Below are 17,782 nucleotides of genomic sequence, written 5' to 3' on the forward strand. Positions count from 1 at the left end.
CAATTTTACGGTAGCCTACCCGTTGCTTGAATTAGAGGTGCAAGTGAAGAAAATGGACGGTATGTTGCCCATGTACTTTCGTCTCCAGTAGTTGTCAGACCCAAGATATGTATCTCTGGACTTCTGCCACATGTCATGTGTGTTGTACTGAGCAGGAATCATAGCCTGGATCTAGGTCCCTAACCAACTTAATTGCCCTCAGCAAGCAGAAATACAGTATGTGGCAGTATATTTTTATTGCTTGCATTGCAGTCAGTAAAAATAATGATGTAGTCATAGTATAATCATACTGAAAACATTTTAGATGGGCCTATTGACTTCCAGAATTAAGTGTCAGCAGCCACTAAGAATTTCCCTGACAGGTGTTGTGCCGTAGGTTGAATGACATATGGACAATTGTTTAAGTATCTCATATGGATTTCTTTTTGTGCAGAGCATTCAGTCCCTGAAACCATTGCCATTTTTTCCTGTTCCTTTCTATCCTTCATCTCTTGCTAGTTCTCCCCACTTGCCTTTTGATATTTCCCCATTTTCAGGTTTTGCAGGAAAATCTACCGTTATCATAACAACAACATTAATATTACTAGAAAGATATTTCTTTGGTCTTTTTCCAATAAAATCATCACAGGAAATTTCTAATTTGTTCAGAAGGAATGTTCCATAAATCTTACTGCTTTCATAAACATCAGCTGGGCATTTTGAGAAATCACTGAATGCATTTAGAATGTTATAGCTGAAAATAGAAGTTATATCAGGGTACCATTAGGGACAATGATCTTCAGAGGAGACAATCAGACCAGTGGTTATTGAGTTATTCATTTGTTTTCAAGGCATGTTCAGTCCTTTTATTTTATAATAATTAGAATTTTTGTTGTTGTTGTTCAGGAAGACATTTTTTGAAGCATTATCAAATATTCAGAGAGGTGCAAGTACAGAAAGTCTGTTTATTTCCTGGTAATTTTGATTGCATCTTGTATTTGCGCAGATATAAATTCACAGAATTCCTTCTCTGAAATGACTTTCAGTGTGAGTATTTAGATCCTACAGGATAGTAATGGGAATATGATGGAACTAAACTTCTATGTTATTTTCCTATTTCATTCTGTACTCTATGGAGCTTGACTAGTTAGCTGTTTACTGTCGCCTTTTGCATATGATAACTGCAGTTGTCGATGTCTTCATTCACTTTGCCTTCGAATATCTTGCTTTCTTCTGCAGACTAAAGCAGTAAACTAATGTCACAATAAGCCAGCTTTTTATGTAAAATGTTCCCGTGAAATCTGATAAAGACTTTGCCTATTATCTTTAGTCCCCGTATAAATACCTTCCCATTTTTTCCCTTGATCAATATTCCAGTCTTTCTGCAATTTTGGAAGCTGTGCAGGCTCCCTCTGGTGGCTGGCTGCTTGTCTGGCAAGTCTGTATTTTCCCGAAAGACACGTAGACCATAGGAAGCTAAAAGGCTTCACATATTCTGCTTTTTGTCATTAGCGACATAACTAGCACATATATTACTATTTCTGTAAACATACAAATATAACGAGATGTTATTTGCCAATATACATAAATATTAAAATATAAAATTTGTGGTGACTTTCTGACATTCTTCTAAATGAAGACTCCTGCTTCATTTAGAAATACTTCAATATCTGGCAAACCAAACCCGGTTTATTTATTTCAAAGACTGTGGGGCCAAAAAAGTTCATTTTAAGGGTCTTTATCATTAGACACTGATATGAGGGTTGAAAGGAAACAACCCTCTCACCATTGTCTTTGTTTCTATCTTTCCAGATTCTTTTGTCACCTCTTTTCCATTTCCTTTTCTGCCTTGCAGAGTTGGAAAGTTTTGTTTATGTAGCCATTTAGACTTCATATCAGTAGATTTGATTCTTGTCTTTTCTCTCTGCAAGGTAATGCAGGCCTTTGCAGGAACCAGGGTGAACTCTTGCTTGTTTACAAGTACAGTTTACTGTACAGATAAGATGTCCTTTTTAAAACAGAGCATGGCAGTGCTGACCATTTACCAGGATAAAGATACAAGACTTCATTTATTAAATAAAGGGCGTCATAAACACTTTCATTTCCACAAGGCATTTTCTAATATTATATTATTCCTGTCTTGTGTTTTGTATGTTTTAACAGCATGGTGCAAAGACTAAATGTGAACTATGAATCATTTCTTATATTAATTTTTCAGGCTAATCCAGTGCCTGCTAAAATCAATGAAAGCCTTTTCATTGACTTCATCAGGGATATATCATGTCCTTAGTTAACTTATATTAAAACAACAAAAATGGGAAGAGAAGGGAAGAACGCTTCCCTTTCTGTTTTTACAATTACAGAATAGATACTTTTTCTTACCGTAATCAATTTTCACTCCTTATATGTAACAGAATAAAAGCCAATTAGCTTTGTTCTGTGAGAGTCCAAGGACAGAGCAGTTGGAGCCATCCAACACTCTCTGAGACCTCTGTCATAACGAAACAGTGGATCCTGTGCAAACTCCCGGTATTTTGAGAGCCAGCTGGGGTCGAATACTGAGAATTGTTGCAACAGCTTAGCAACTGGGCCATCATTTACCTGTGTGATCAAGGACTTAAGGCTTAGAAGCACTAAGGTAGAAAGATTTCTTACATGCTGCATCCCTTTTGCATAAATATACTTGGCAGACAAGGACATCTAAAGTACCTCTCTGTGGATGTGGTACAGTTTGGCCTTATAGCCAGAGGAGAAATTGTCTTTTGCACTGTAGAGAATTGCAGCACGCTGGGAAGGCAAATCCTGCTGACTTTACACATAAGACCACTGGTTTGACATGTATGCCCCTTAGACAGGAGATAAGAAGGAAGGAGACACAACACCTCTCATCTAGAAAACCAAAAGGGGAAAAAAAGCCAATTACATATTTGACAATTATGTAGAATACTGAAAGTAATTCTTAATCTGTTACATTTTACCGTGTGGGTGATGTGAAAGCACATTCCGCCTTGGTGTACATTGATATGACTTCAGGAAGTCCATTGGTGAAGCTAGGCCAAAATTCTGGTTCCGATTTATCAAATCAAGGTAAGAACTAGCCGTAGACCAGGCTGAGTGATCCTGAGGTTTTCTGAAAAATGAATTTAAGAAAATCTTAGAAAAAATACCTGAGACAGTATATGTTACATTTTCCTTCAGTCTTTTGCTATGTCATGTTTTATGAGAATTCTACTCAGTTCCTAAACTCTTCACTGAATTAAACAAAGAGAATTAAATGAGTAGATCCAGAACTGCATTCTTTTTAAGTCCCTGATTTGTATTTAAGCATGGAAAATAACTCTTGGGTTTATAAGCACAAGATACAAATGTCGCTAATGATTTTAGAGTGTGTGGTCAGAGAAATTTCTGTTTCTGAGCAGGTCGCAAGATCTCTGATTAATTGTCCAACTTCATTGGAGAAGGACAATTTGCTCAAGGCAGTAAGACTCCAATGTCTCCAGCAATGTCCAAAGGAAAGAAAAAACATTAAATCTCCTCCTTTCCTAAAGATTAAGGAGGCTATTGTTCTGTGTAGCGAAGGATTATTTTTCGATATTCATCAACACGTTCCAGCTCCCAAGTGAAGTCCGATCTATGTGTCAGTAAAACCATTCAGAGGCTTCTGCCATTTTCAGTAGTTCTGGATGAATGCTCAGCTTTGAGTAAGATTTACTCTTTCACACCAACAGATCCACAAACATTTAAAAGTCTTTTGGAAAGTAAAAATCTTATATACTTCACTTCTCAAGAGGTTCAAGGAAGCAGGCTGTGAACTCTGTGAAACTCTTTAGCTAGGGAGCAGTTGTGGTTCTGTTTGTAGCTTCTGGGTCCACAAAGCTTTGGCCCATAGGAAGATGAGCTGGTTCCCACAGCCAAACTATAGGGATCTGAACACAGTCTTAACACAGCCTGCACACAGTCTGAGTTTGATCAGTTCAGAAGTGCACGTTTCCAGTAAACTTTAAAATCCCTTCCTCTTGCTAACAGAAAAAAAAAACATTAATGTGAAGGATTGTATCTAATTCGCATGGCTTATGGGAGTGAGTGCTATCTGCTGCAGCTCAGCTAGGCACAGTAACTTATTTTACTGAAATAAAATCAAATTCAAACCAGAGGGCAGGTAGACTGGGCATGTCTTCTTTGATAATCTAATATAAAAGTAATCTCAACGGAGATTAAAAACCTCATATACAATCTATACAGAAGGAAAACTCTTATCTAGACTATGTAAAGCCCCTTTTCTGTGAAAACCCTATGTGTGGCCACAGCTATTCACTCTGAGAAGAAAGATGTAGTAAGAAAAAAGCAGGGGAAGTCATATCAAAAGCATCAGTAGCAGCAGCAGAACTGATATAGTTTCAAAGCTAGTTTCATACACTCATTTATTTTTTAATTGTTTTGATCTTTTGAAAAGTCCATGTTATGCACTGAAGACTGGGAAGATACGGCACTGCAAGCTGCACTTGGAGACTGAATATATAAACCCATTTCTTTGTGTGGGCTTTATTAATAAAAGAGCAAGAAATAGTGCATTTTAATATATTTTTGTTACAACATTTAGCTTTGCATTTTATGCTGCTTCATAGAGATGGCTTTCCTGACTCTGATCTTTTGATGAGTTAGGAATATAGGTTATTTGGGGATGCAAGAGCAGGGACAAAAAAGGGCTATAAATGCTGTGCTGGGCTGATCCAGTGGTACTTAGTATAACGTACAAGCATCAGCTGATCACAGTAACTGGTACAGGGAGAAGCACTGGCATCTGGAATGGCAGGGAGGAGCATTGAACAGTGTGGTTGAAGGTATTTTGGTGGAGGGACTAAGCAGAAACTCCAACTTTAAATATCACTTACCAAAAATTAACTGCTGTCAGAGTGTTTTACTGCTTTTTCGCCCGGCCCTCTGCTATCTTTCCCTGAAGGAGCACGCTATGACAGGAAGAGGTGCCACCTAGTAGGTAGGGCCATGTTTATTATAGGGAAGGGAGAGACAAACTAGTCCATATAACCTGAACTCTGTATTATCTAGTAACTGTTTTCTGCAAAATTGCAGAATTGGTCTTTCAAGTAGAGACTGGGACCTGTAACTGTTGCAGTTATGTTTGCTCTGTACTCTCCTTCTCTCCCTGTATTTTGGAGACATGGCACCACACAGAAAGCATTCAACAGCACAAGTGTCAGATACCTAAGCTACCATTAGCAGGGGGACTATATATATAACCCTTAATTATTTTTTCTTTCTGTTTTCTCTTCCAGTTTCTTGTCATATTGTCTGCTTCCCCTCCATCATGAAAACAATGCTTTCAAAATATGGATTCTTATTGCTCCCAAAACACTCAGACATAAAAGCAGGGACAGTAAGTATCCAAAGAGTAAATTGATGTAAATTAAAAATCTCTTTGATTATGACAGCTTTATGCACACAGTAGATAGTTTAAATTTTTTAAGTTATGTGCCTAGGAGTTCATTGTTTTAAGATTTTAAGAAATATCAGTAATATCAATAAAAGCCCAGAATTTTGAGCAGAGGTATCAGGCAAACAGTATTTTGCTGGGATTCATCATCATACATGCACAATGCAGTTCTTACAGAAATTGATAATTGTTATTAAAAAATCTTTACTCCCTTTGACTCATACAAGACATTTCTGCATGAGCTGAAAAACCTCTTGCTTTCAAATGCTAAGCACTACATGAAAGAATATGAACAGTCAAAAGTTTTTAAGCTGTTGTAGAGACCAATAAATCACAACTGACAGGTTATGTGAACTTCTCCCTACAATCACAGGCTTTTCACTTCATGTAATTTCCCCACCTACAAGGCTCCTGATGATAGCCATAGAAAGTATGTGAGCCAAGCTTAAAGGACAAAAGTTACAAAAAAAAGTTTTGTTTTCTTGAAAAAATAAATTAATAAGCCAAGAAAACAATTAAGCAGATTCTATATGGGTACAATACTACCTATCTGCAAATATGAAGCTCCCACTGTAGTTTATGTACAATATCAGCAGCTGTAAGCTAGCTTGAAGATTTTATCGGTTTCCATCAGCAAATTAAATCACCTGATTAGCATAATTAATTTATCAAGAGTACTTAAAGTGATTAAGGAAACAATTAGAGAGGTCTTGGATCAGAGAAAATAAAGCAAAAAAAGTATTTTATGTACTTTATGAATAAATTGTTAGAGCTGTGTTAGCCTTCTAGATGCAACCTCACCTTGTGGGTCAAGAAACTCCTGTAAAAGAAATAATTATGCAGGAAACAGATAGTTTTTTTTCTGTAGAGGGCTAATGAGTAGATAAGGACAAGACAAAGTTGCTAAAATAATGTAAATGGATTTTTTTTGTTTTGCTTTTTTAATGAAGTAATCAAACCAAAGTTTTGACTAAGATATCTCATCTTGATATATGAATCTATGAGGCTGCACAGAGGTTATATAACAGACAGCAGCATGAGCCGTAGCATTGAAATACAGCTCTTCCTGTGAAAAAGGTATCTCCTGGAATATCTACTAGGGTGTGTACAGTCTCTTTGAGCAGGTAGCCAGAGTGTTTCCTGTGTGTGAGGAAAAGATTTGTAGGGTTGTTTATTTCAGTATTGCTTTTCTCTTTCATGTCTGATAGGTAAGGGATTGACTATCAGACCTTTTCCTTTGGCTCATGGTAGTAATATTTTAGAGGCAGGAATAAGTCATCTTCATTAGTTCAAGCTTTGGGAGGGCTTTTCTGTTTCTTCTTTGCAGTTGTCTCTCCCAGATATGCTAGACCCTGGATCAAGCTATATTGAAAAGGTGATGTTGCAAATTCAAGGATGTGCTGTACAGAGGGGTCATGTAGCAGGACCACTTCTGCCCTAGATGGAGAATGAGAGAAGTTCATCTTTTACTTCAAGGAGGTAGGAAATGGGAATCTGGGTTCCTGTCATCTGGCACAGAGGTGCTCCTTCCTTTTCCTGAGCACCTGTACAAAGATAGTTTCTGGGACATGGAGAAAGGTAAGGTACAGATTATAACAGAATAACTTGTGTTTCTTAAGGTTACTAATTCAGAATAACTTGTTGGTGATAATACTAGCAGTTATGCTTCCAGGTTTGTCAAGTTAATTAAAACTTCAGCCTTGTTCCCTGTGTCTTCCATCTCTCCTCGGCATTCGGAGGTCTTTAATGCTATTTTGTTTCCAAACATACCAAATGTGCATCGTTTTTATATGACTGGGCATTTCCTAGCTGGCTGAAGGCACTGAACCTTCAACTTCATTGCAGCAGCAGCAATGTGTGAGATGCACAGTGGCAATTGGTAACAGGCAGCCAGTTAGGGGTTGTTAGTGTTTATTTTCCGTGTGCTGCAGTAAACTGCAAAAATACAGAAGTCTTTTATTGCTCTACTAGATATAATTCACATCTCTGTCCTGGGATGGATAGAAAGGAATAGTTCTTTAAATATAACTTTTGGTTATTTTGGTTAATATTTCACTAAAAAGAGGAAAGAAATGAGAAAAGACTAAATTAAACTACAGAGAGCTTTGTCCTTTTCCCTTAATAAAATGGAAAAATTAAAAAGCATACCTTCTACAAACTGGTAAAATTATATGGTAATTTACTGTTCACTATTAGCCTCCAAAACAACTTTGTTTATAACAGACTTCAGAAAGTAATCCTACTGGAATTCTGCCACTGTTATTATTAACAAACTCATCATACATTTTGATCATTTATGTCTGTTTTATGTATTGGGAAAAATGTTTTTTATATCAAGTTGCATAGCTGATGGTAGTTCTGTAAATGATTTGTAGTTAAAGTAGCAGGTAGTCGCAGTCTGTTATTACTACAAATCAAATTATTTCAGCTTGCATACTTCTTATGGCTTTGTTCTTGATGTCTGTGTTTGGGCCGAGTTCCTTTGTTCAAAATAAGATTGGAGCCTTAAAAATAACAAAAAAACCATGCACAAAACAAAACCACACCCCAAACAAGAAACCCATAGGCTTACACTCAAAGACAAGTGTTGTCATTAAGCCTTAAGGAGAAATTAATTTGCATTTAAGTTAAAAACTGGGACGAGAGCTCTTAAGTATATTCAGAAAAATGCCTGGTTCAACTCTTTGAATTTATAAATACATCCTGCTCCAAGGTTATGATATTTGCTGACAGAGGGTACTCAAAATCTGCTATACTAGAACTATTTTTTTCTGTGTCTTCCAAGTACGTGATAACAGTAGGCATTATAAATAAAATTAGTAGTGCTTATTCAATACTAAAGATTAAAATATCACTTCAAATAAATGCCCTAGTTCTATTATAATATGCAGATAAAGTTTAGGTTTATATGAAGAGGCAATTAAGCACATGAAGTAAGGAGATGTAAAGCAGAGTCCTGATTTTTTCAAAGGATTTAGTCATGCCAAACAGCTGCGGAGGAGAAAATGCTGACATGACAGATGGACCTCAAAAACATTCAGAGGTGTGATATGTTCTTGCAGGCTAGAACATGACTTACTGCAATCTCTGCAACTTAAAGCTGAGGCTGCCTGATGCTAGTGGAGAGTGAGATTTTTCTTAAATGAGAGTGTTTCCAGTAATCGGTGAACCTCGCAATAAAAAGTGGACTTCTAAGGCTGCAAAAGGATTCTTGGGAAGCCATTTTCCTTTTCACCTTACAAATTTCTTCAACCTCACTCCCTGTGTCAGTTCATAGAGCTCCACAACCCTCTTTGGTTGGAATGGATAAGAAGCCAGAGCACAGCTATCCCTTCCTGTATCAGGCTGGTATGAGTGTGCCAACACAAGGCATTAGACCACATATATTTGTTCAAAAATAACTGTAATGATGTAGTGACAGATAGAAATAAGTATATGTCCTAGCACAGTCTTCAAAGGAGAGGCAATATCTCTCAAGATGCGAGACCAAATTGCACTGTTTTGCAGAGCCCTAGTCAATTTGACTTGATCATGATTTTTTTTCTTAATTGTAGCTGAGGGGATATTGAAGTACTGAATATGAAAAGATTGTTTCCCCAGCAACTGTACCTCTTGAAAAAAGGTTTCAACTTTTTCCCCTTGCTAGACTTTTTTTTTTTACTGCATGTAATCAAATGATATTACTGGTAGGAAATAGAGACCTAGCACAGTGATCTACAATGTCAGGCCTGGTGGCATTAGCAGCTTTAGCAGCAGTATGAATTCAGAAGGCAAAGCCAAAAGACCTGGTAGAAGGGGGAAGTTCTGATGCAAGCTAAGCTGAGATTGGTGCAAATGACTGCCCAAGCCAAGGAATGAGATCCCCTAAAGACTGATCTTCCATTTCCCTCAGACCTCGGAGAACACGGTCCCTGATGCTCACAGGGACCCAGCATTGCCCACCAAGAGCTGCAGTCAAAGTTCAAGGTAAAGGAGACAAAAGCTCTGATACTTTTATTTCTTTTCTCTCTCTCTCTCTCTTTTTTTTTTTTTTTTTTCATTCCCTTCCTTCTGTCCTGTTAGTCACGGAAATTGTGGCTTCCCAAACAAACCATAGTTTGTTCTTAAATAAAGGGATTTTTTTTTTCTAACTAGCACTGTGACGCAATCTAGGAGATGGAAAGCCTAAAACATTACCTTTTTGAAGTTAAATCTTTGGGGCAAACATGAACCTGGAAAATTGATTATTTATCACTAACCAAGTTACCCAGCCTGTAGATTTTTGGGGTTCTGGTTTTCATTTTAACTGAAGACAGTGAAATTTAAGATCTTGGTTTATTTATTTATTTTTAGCCTGGCTGTGTTCAGGGTGACTCATATTACCTCTAACCCTGACATGAGGAAGGACAGGCTTTGTAAGTAAAGTGAAATAAGGGCGTTTTGAAAGTAGAAGAGGGTTTATGTAAAAGGCAAGATATACTTGAGTATAGCCTTTGGGATAAATGCTTAGCTTCTGTGAAAATAGTGTCATAAAAATGAGCTGTAATGAAGGTAGAAGAAAAATAAATAGTCTCAGAAAATGTTCCAAGTGCAGTCACCTATTAATTACAAAAAAGGGGAGGAGTCCCTATGTAGTGCAGCCGATCTGATGAGAATTCAAACAGCTTCGGTCTGCCACTACAGGAAACCACTTCAAATAAATGAAAACTTAGGTAATAGAGTCTGTTCAGATACATGAACCAAGGCATCCTCTTCTGTTCTTATACATCCTGAGTATTCAAGACACCTCTGCAAGATGACAAATATGATACAAACCCCACAGGCTTTGAACTCTTCTGAAGTGTACTTTTTAATTACTAAAAAAGGGGAAGCTAGACTAAATTAACTGAATAGATGAATATAGAAATACTTGTTACTTTTGTTTGTTACTTGTTTTGGATAATGTATGGGATTTTTTTGTTTGTTTGTTTTTGGTGCTTTCCCATCCCTTTCAGCTTTTAAGTTAGCTGTGCCAAACTGTTTGCAGCCCTGCTAGGGAAAACTGGCCATTTGTAAATGCTGATGGCCTTTCCTTACTTTGACTCATTGTTAGAATGAAAAGACCTTGACACTTTTATCTCTAGCACTCCTGCAGATGGTGATTTCTAAGCCTCCTCCAACTCAATATATATACTTGGGACACACAGGACCGCGATGGGCAGTGTGTTTTGCTTCCTTGGGAAAATATTTCCAACATTCCCCTGCCTAATCAAGAAGAGCAAGGCAGAAATCAGTGGTAGAATTGAGCTCAGCAGATCGGTACAAATTCTGTGCCCTCAGTTGGAAATCAGTTGTCCTCTTAAGTTTTAATTTCATCAAGATGCAGTTAACCCTGCTCAAGTATCCGTATTCCTCTGGTATGTTGAAGCAGATTAAAGGCTTTTTCAAGGCAGTGGTCTAATTCCAAAGGGTAATTCTGTTCTAAGGAGCAAAATATCTGGTAAAATTAACATCTGTTAAATTGTGGGATGTTCAGGGTTGTGACTATATGAAATTCAAGCTTAATTGCCACTTGATTTGCATGAAATAGACAACTTTGTCTCTGAAAACATTTAGAGTGTAGGCTAAAGTGCAATAAAGGGCATTTATGTATCCTCCCTTCAGTTAAGCATACATTTAAGAGCACCATCCTTTGGTTAACTGGTTTTGTTGGTCACAGACTTATCACTATTAGTGGCATTTCTAGGGCTTTGAATCAGAATCCAAAAGCATAGCCTTTGCTTGTTGTTGGTCCAGTTAACATCTAATGGCCACTTTTTTTCTGCTCTGTTCTTGAACTTTTAACAGAGTTAGTCACATATGTCTGACTGAATCCATCTCATTTCAGGTTAAAGGATACAAATATCACATCAGGGAACTGATTAGCACTTTTAGTTGAAGGAAAAAAGAGGAATTCTGTTCTTTACTTTCTAGTTTACTGAAATTCAAGATAGTATCTTTCAATCCAGTACATTTGAACAGCTCTTTTCCTCTGAATCTGTAGGTGAGTTTCTTATAAGTGCACATTTATTTATCTTGTTCAAAGAAAAAAAATCCTCTAACAAGGCAGACATTTATGCTTCACTGGCCTACTAGGCATTATTATCTTGCATCTCAGTGACTTTCAGATGTACATTACTCTAGGACACTTAGTAGCAGGTTTTTGTTCAATGAACTCTGGTGTAGCCCTTTATAAAACTTGCATAGAAGTCCTCATAACTGCTGTATATCACACATGTTAAGGAAAAATGGAAGTGTTGAATGCAATGTATATCACTTGCACCTAACATGCTCTGCAAGAATGATCAAGAGTAATTAATATGCCTGTAATTTAATTTACAAGTGCCTGTTGCCAGATAACATAAAATGGCCATCCTATCATATTTGTGTTGTCACTCTAATCTTTCTACATTATCTGCTAGCATCACAGAATCACAGAACGGTTGAGATTGGAAGGGACCTCTAGAGATCATCTAGTCCAATCCTCTGCTCAAGCAGGGACACCCAGAGCACGTGGCAGAGGGTGGCATCCAGGCGGGTTTGGAAGATCTCCAGAGAAGGAGACTCCACGACCTCTCTGGGCAGTCTGTGCCAGGGCTCCTGTGCCTGTACTCTGAAAATGGCCCTAAAGTGCAGGCTTTTGTGTATGCCATCTATAGGCTATGTCTATGTTTATGATTGCTGAGAGTGCAGTCTGGCACAGAGGACAGACCATGCAGGACAGTCAGAGGTTTTTTTTCTTTTTTTTTTTTTTTTTGGCTAATACAAGTAAAAGCATCTAAATTGCTCATGGAAATGTCTCTGAGCCTGTGTTAAGACCTCAAACATTCCTGGTAATTCCTAGAGGAATTGGCACAGGTTACATTAATGCTGGGGACAGCCATAGCAATTTAGCTGTACAATGAAAGTGCCATGCCTGGGAAGATATTCTGGCACTGCTTAGTTATTGGCATAGACCTAATCTATGACTTTCTCACTGGTCTGACAGGAAGATCATGGAACCATTGTCTTGCACTCCCATCCTTCTCCAAAAAATAAGCTTTGTCTACCAGTTCATGGCTGCATTCAGATTGTGATTGCAAAGGCGTGTCCTCATCTATTTCTCATCATTCTTTTCTTTTTTAATTCATTGTATTGACTTAATGAACTGTTTTGGTATTGTTATATATGCAATATGGTAATTAATATGAAAAGGTAAGTTTGAACAGCAGTTGCAAGAGTTAGTGATATCTTCTAGTATTTAAGGTATGAGTTGAAGAACATTTTATCTGGATAGCCCAAGCCATGCAGAAAGCTTAGTGTGTTTATGCCTGTGGGGGTCCTGGAGAGATACTAAATCCAGGCACTGGGGTTTGCAGTGGTTCCTTGGAATTTTTGCAAAGAAGGGAAAACTCCTGCCCTGTAGGCTATTAATGCTTAAGCATGACCTGCCCTTCCTTATAAGATTGTTAAGGTTGTGGAGTAGTTACTGTATTTAAGCATCAGATCCTTACATAAACACAATTACTAGTATTGTGTTCATTTTCAAAGTGCATACCAAGTAGTTACCCCTGGAACTTTAAGGAAAAATGAATGAAAATTTTCACTGAACCAACTTAAAAGAGAAATGATTTAATAGTACTAGCTTAACCATTTGCCTGATAGAGCATTGTTAAAGGTGCTGGTCAACTTTCCCTGAAGGAATCACCATTAAAATGTTTTTTGTCTGTTATAGCGCACTCATTATCTCTGTTCCTACTGTTCCTTAAACTGTATTGTTTCCCTTTATTCTTGTAACTACACTTTTATTGATGAACTGATAAAAGATCTAAAGCCTGTCCCTGATATAAATACTTTTCCATTATTTTTTATTGTTGATTGGTCCTTTCGTGTCTTTAGCTGGGTACAATATTTTCCATGCTTCTTCACATAATGGGATGTTTGACTTGATCATCAGAAGCCTGGGAGTTCTCTCCCTGCTCATTTCCAAGTGATTTAGAGAAAGGAGTAAGGAGCAAGTCTAAGGTTTACTGCTCACATGGGAAAGCTGGGCAATAACATAAGCTTGCTCCCTTTAAACAAGTAGTAGGTCTGAAGGGTTAAGGTGCATTTAACAGGTACAGACAGATGGAAGAGCCAGACTCTTTCAGAGATGCTTCATTTGCTACTCTATAGCAAAAGAGAGCATCTGTATCTGTCTGATTACCCACACTGCTCTCTTTTATCTTCTTTCCAGAGTTTTTTGCCCCTTGCTCATAGATCTCATGGGATTGAAAGCTGAAGTGTTATAGAGCCAACTCTGTTCTGTTTTCACAAGGACGTGAAACAGATGTAAGGATCTTGGTACAGAAGTTTCTGTTTTCTGGGCTGCTTTAGTCTCTGAAATCCCGTAGAGGTCTGCGATTTAGAGTTGAACTCACATTACTTCTGCAGTCCAGGGAGTGAAATACGGTGGGAGGTCCACAGTTGTGCTGTGTGAACTGTATAAATGACCCCATGCAGGTTTCAAAACAATCGTGAAAAATACAAGCTGTACTCTGCACATATGCTTCATCCATCACATAATATTTGAACAGTAACTGAAGGAGAGGTACATAAAAGCCTCAGGAAGAATCCAGTCTCCGAGTAGTTCCAGTTTTGTATTATAGCCAGATAAGGCTATGATAAGCATCCATGCAGTTGGCTGCTGTGGCAGAGTGAAAATAAGTATTTTGCAATTTCATTGATTGTAGTTCTCCTATAATTACTGCGTTCTAACATTTTCTGTAACTTAGGTCTGAGGGTGGGATTGTTTTGTGCTTCACTTATGTGGCAAGTAAAGAAGACTTTTTACTCCAAACCTTCCAAGATGTATTTAAATGCAATATCTTTTGTCTTTAACTGGTTAGCAAACTGCAAGAGTCTGAGATTCTCAGAAATGTCAAGTCTCTGAAGGATGCCATTGTATCTTCTTAGCCAAGGGTTGCCCAGGGTTGCATTAACGATGATTGAAAATGGATTCCTAAAGCTAGATTGAAATCCATCAACCTTTACCTATATATTTCAACACATTTCTTATCCACAGACCAGTTTGGAAAACAATCCTGTGAAGAGGGCTGTCTCTTGAATTATTCCACTTGTGTTCAGTGGAACATTCTTGAGAATTTAAACTAAGGTGCTCTTTAATCTGATTCTTTGGCCACATTTTAACATAGTTTGTAAAATGCCTGCATTTTCAAGTTAAGAGTTCCTGGTATAAAAGGCTCATAGCTGAGGTAACTTTATTTCTTAAGACCTTTAGGTGGAAAAATGAAAGCATAAATTAGTTGGCTTGTCAGTGAAGTTAGTTCTTGTCAGTGAGCACAGCCTTTCAGTTTCTCTTTGCCTCTAAACCACTAATGAACCCTTTCTAGCTAGAGAAAAAGAACAAACATTGTGGTCCCTTGCTCATACTTTTGGCAGTTCCTAATATATCAGTGTCAGCACTGTCAGATCCTGCTTCAGATCAGATGGCCACAGGTCTGGCACTGAGGCAAGTATGTTTAAACCTCACACAGCCTAAAGAAGTGGGAAAGTGTCTCCAGGTTTAGATATGAATATAACCTTTTCTTCAGCCACGTGTTTGGGAATTAGAAGGTTTTGCTAAAATTGCCGGCATGATCCCTGCTGCAAATAGTGTCCATTTCCTCTCTAGCAGTAAGGTGCTACTCCCAGTGTATAAACAAACGGTGATTCATTAGCACAATGACATAGAACAACTGATGACCTTGCATATTATGAATGGGTTATTCTTCTGTTTCAGTTGTGGTAATGAATCATTTCCCCCTTGGGCTCCTCCCTTCACCTCTACTTGAATACATTTCTTACTATTTAGAATTTTCTTCTGGAAAGAGCAATTGGGTCCATGGAGGCAGAGAGAGGAAGGAAAGCATTGAAAGCATGGGGCAATGCAACTGCTCAGTTAGTGGGAAGCCTTGGGGTTATCTGCGGTTCTATTTACTGTTTTACATAGGGCTGTACTTACCTGTTAACGCTTTGTGTCCTCCAGACATGCTTGTACATGTAAGCCACACCTAATAAGCTGTACATGTACACTGCTTGTGTAGTGCTCTTATTGAAGTTTGGAGGCTGCGTTAGTGCAAGGTCTAGAGAAAAAAATATCCAGATTGTTTATTTGGAAATCCATTGCAATGCATCTTTTGTCAACACTTAGAAAGCATTAAACATATTTCATTTTTTTTTTCTCCAGCCTACTTTGATGCAGGATAGCGTTGTTCTGGACTTGCTATCCCTGTGCTTGTTTTAAAAGCTTTCAATATGCAGTTTTCCTGAAAGGTTTCCACAAAGTAGCGCTTAGGAGTTTTTGGCTGTTACTTCTGCTTTTTTGTTGAAGGCTGTAAGTAAATCTTATAACCTCAATCTCATATTTAAATATTCCTTTGGGACTGTACCATGTGTTCCAGCTGCATATCAGTGGTAAACAGCTGAGTTGGCAGACTTGTACATTCAAAAACATTGTGTTCTAGCTGGAGCTGTTAATGAAAAGACTGCTGAAAAGACTGTTGGTGGAACTTGGCAATTGCAGCAGTCCTATTCCTCGAAGTGCAATGTCTGAGACTAACAATGGTTTTATAGGTCTGAACACTCCCTTTGGCAAAGTGTACTGTGTGCTGCCCAGCTGGGTCATTTTGAAATATGGGTTTGCACGTCTAAATTGTTACCTACTGTTTAAACTTAGGAAGAATGAGGGGAAAGTCATCGATGCTTTTCAAATATTTAATAGCTTGATGCAAAAGGAGGAGATGGTTTTGTGTTCTTGGTGAATAAACTTCCTCTCTTCCAATTTAATTTTTGCCTTAAGTAGACATGAAGGGGAAAAAAAAATACTTCCTAGTGATAAGAATGAATTAAACACCGAAACAGACTGCCTAGAGGTTTTAGTCCCAGTCACTGAATGTTTTTAAGAGCAGTTAGATGAGCTTTGGCAGGAACACAGTTGATTGTGCCTCAGGGCAGATAGATGGATTTAATAACCTTGTGAGCCCTGCGCTCTGCAATTCCACTGTTGCTCCAAGTCACAGCAGAACAGTGTGGCAAAACAGGCAACTGTAGCTGGTGCATTAGCTCCATTGCAACTACTCATCCTTGCTCTCTCAGAGGTGACTTGGAGAGCTTGAATGTACTTAATCACTTTGACCAAGATACTATTTCGTTGCTTGTCCTTCTTGTGTTTGTTTTTCACCTGGGCTGAAAGTAACTTTTTTAGTGCAAAAGGTGAGCGTGATGTGTTTGCTTATATCCTGTCAAGGGCCTGTGCAGCAGGAGTCATAAATAGTGCATCTGCCTGAGTAAAGGTAGGCAAAGATCTTTGCTCGCTTATATGCCGGAATGTCAGAGTTATGAACTGCAATGTGAATAGTCAGGGAAAGGCAGAGATCTGTGCTTCTGTGGATACAGCAGCCCAATTACCTCATACAAGCAGGGATCATAGTTGTTGTTTGTTCCATAGATGAAATAGTGGCCATGGCAAAGGGCAGGTCACCACCTTATTCCAAGCTGGCAGTATGGACCTTAGATCCCTTAGATGGACTTCCCAGTCAGCAAGGACACATGAATTGTCATCAAGCCAGTTTACAAATCTCTAGACTCTAAAAGTAAATCAATGTAACTTATATGAATATTGTAATATTTACTAGTTAAAGAATGGAAAAAAAAAATGCTTGGAAGTATATAAGAACATGGAAGTACAAAGTGAGTTTTGTAAGATTTGCAATGCTACAGCCATGCATAGGCTTCCATGTCACAGGATCCAGCTAGGAGTTTGCTCTAAGTTACTCAATCGTTCCTATTTTACTCTTTTATTTACTTCATATTGATTTGCTCTGAAATGAAATATACTATGGTTTTATTTTAATTGCTGGTAATAAAAATTATAATTATTTGTTGCAACTGTGGGTGAGTGTCTATGAAAGATCATAATTGTGAAATATAATGTAAAAATTAGAAGAAAAAAGCAGTTTGTCTTTACTATGCTTCATAAGCCTGAAGTAAAAGTTATGGATTTATGATGTACGTATTAAACATTTTTCTAGGGAACCAAGATATCACTCTAAGCAGTATAAACATGTAGCTGTATAAATCTAATAAATCTATGAAATTCTTCAGAGAAGAGGTTAGAAAAGTAAAACGTTCTTACTTTTTTCATGTGCTTGTAATATTTGAAGCAAAAGAATCTGTTGGAATCAATGGGGCATTACAAGATTAAGGTGGAAGAGGTATTTTTAAAACTGAGCAGAACAGACTAAGGAAAAATCGCTTTGAATGGGAGGATAAAACCATTACAACATCAATTTGAATCTTATTGTCATCTAAAGGTTTCTATGATCATATGGAGAG

The sequence above is a fragment of the Tinamus guttatus genome, unplaced genomic scaffold (assembly GCF_059628265.1).
Source record: "Tinamus guttatus ecotype Peru unplaced genomic scaffold, ASM5962826v1 Tinamus_guttatus_pri_ptg000202l, whole genome shotgun sequence".
In the NCBI taxonomy this organism is placed as follows: domain Eukaryota; kingdom Metazoa; phylum Chordata; class Aves; order Tinamiformes; family Tinamidae; genus Tinamus; species Tinamus guttatus.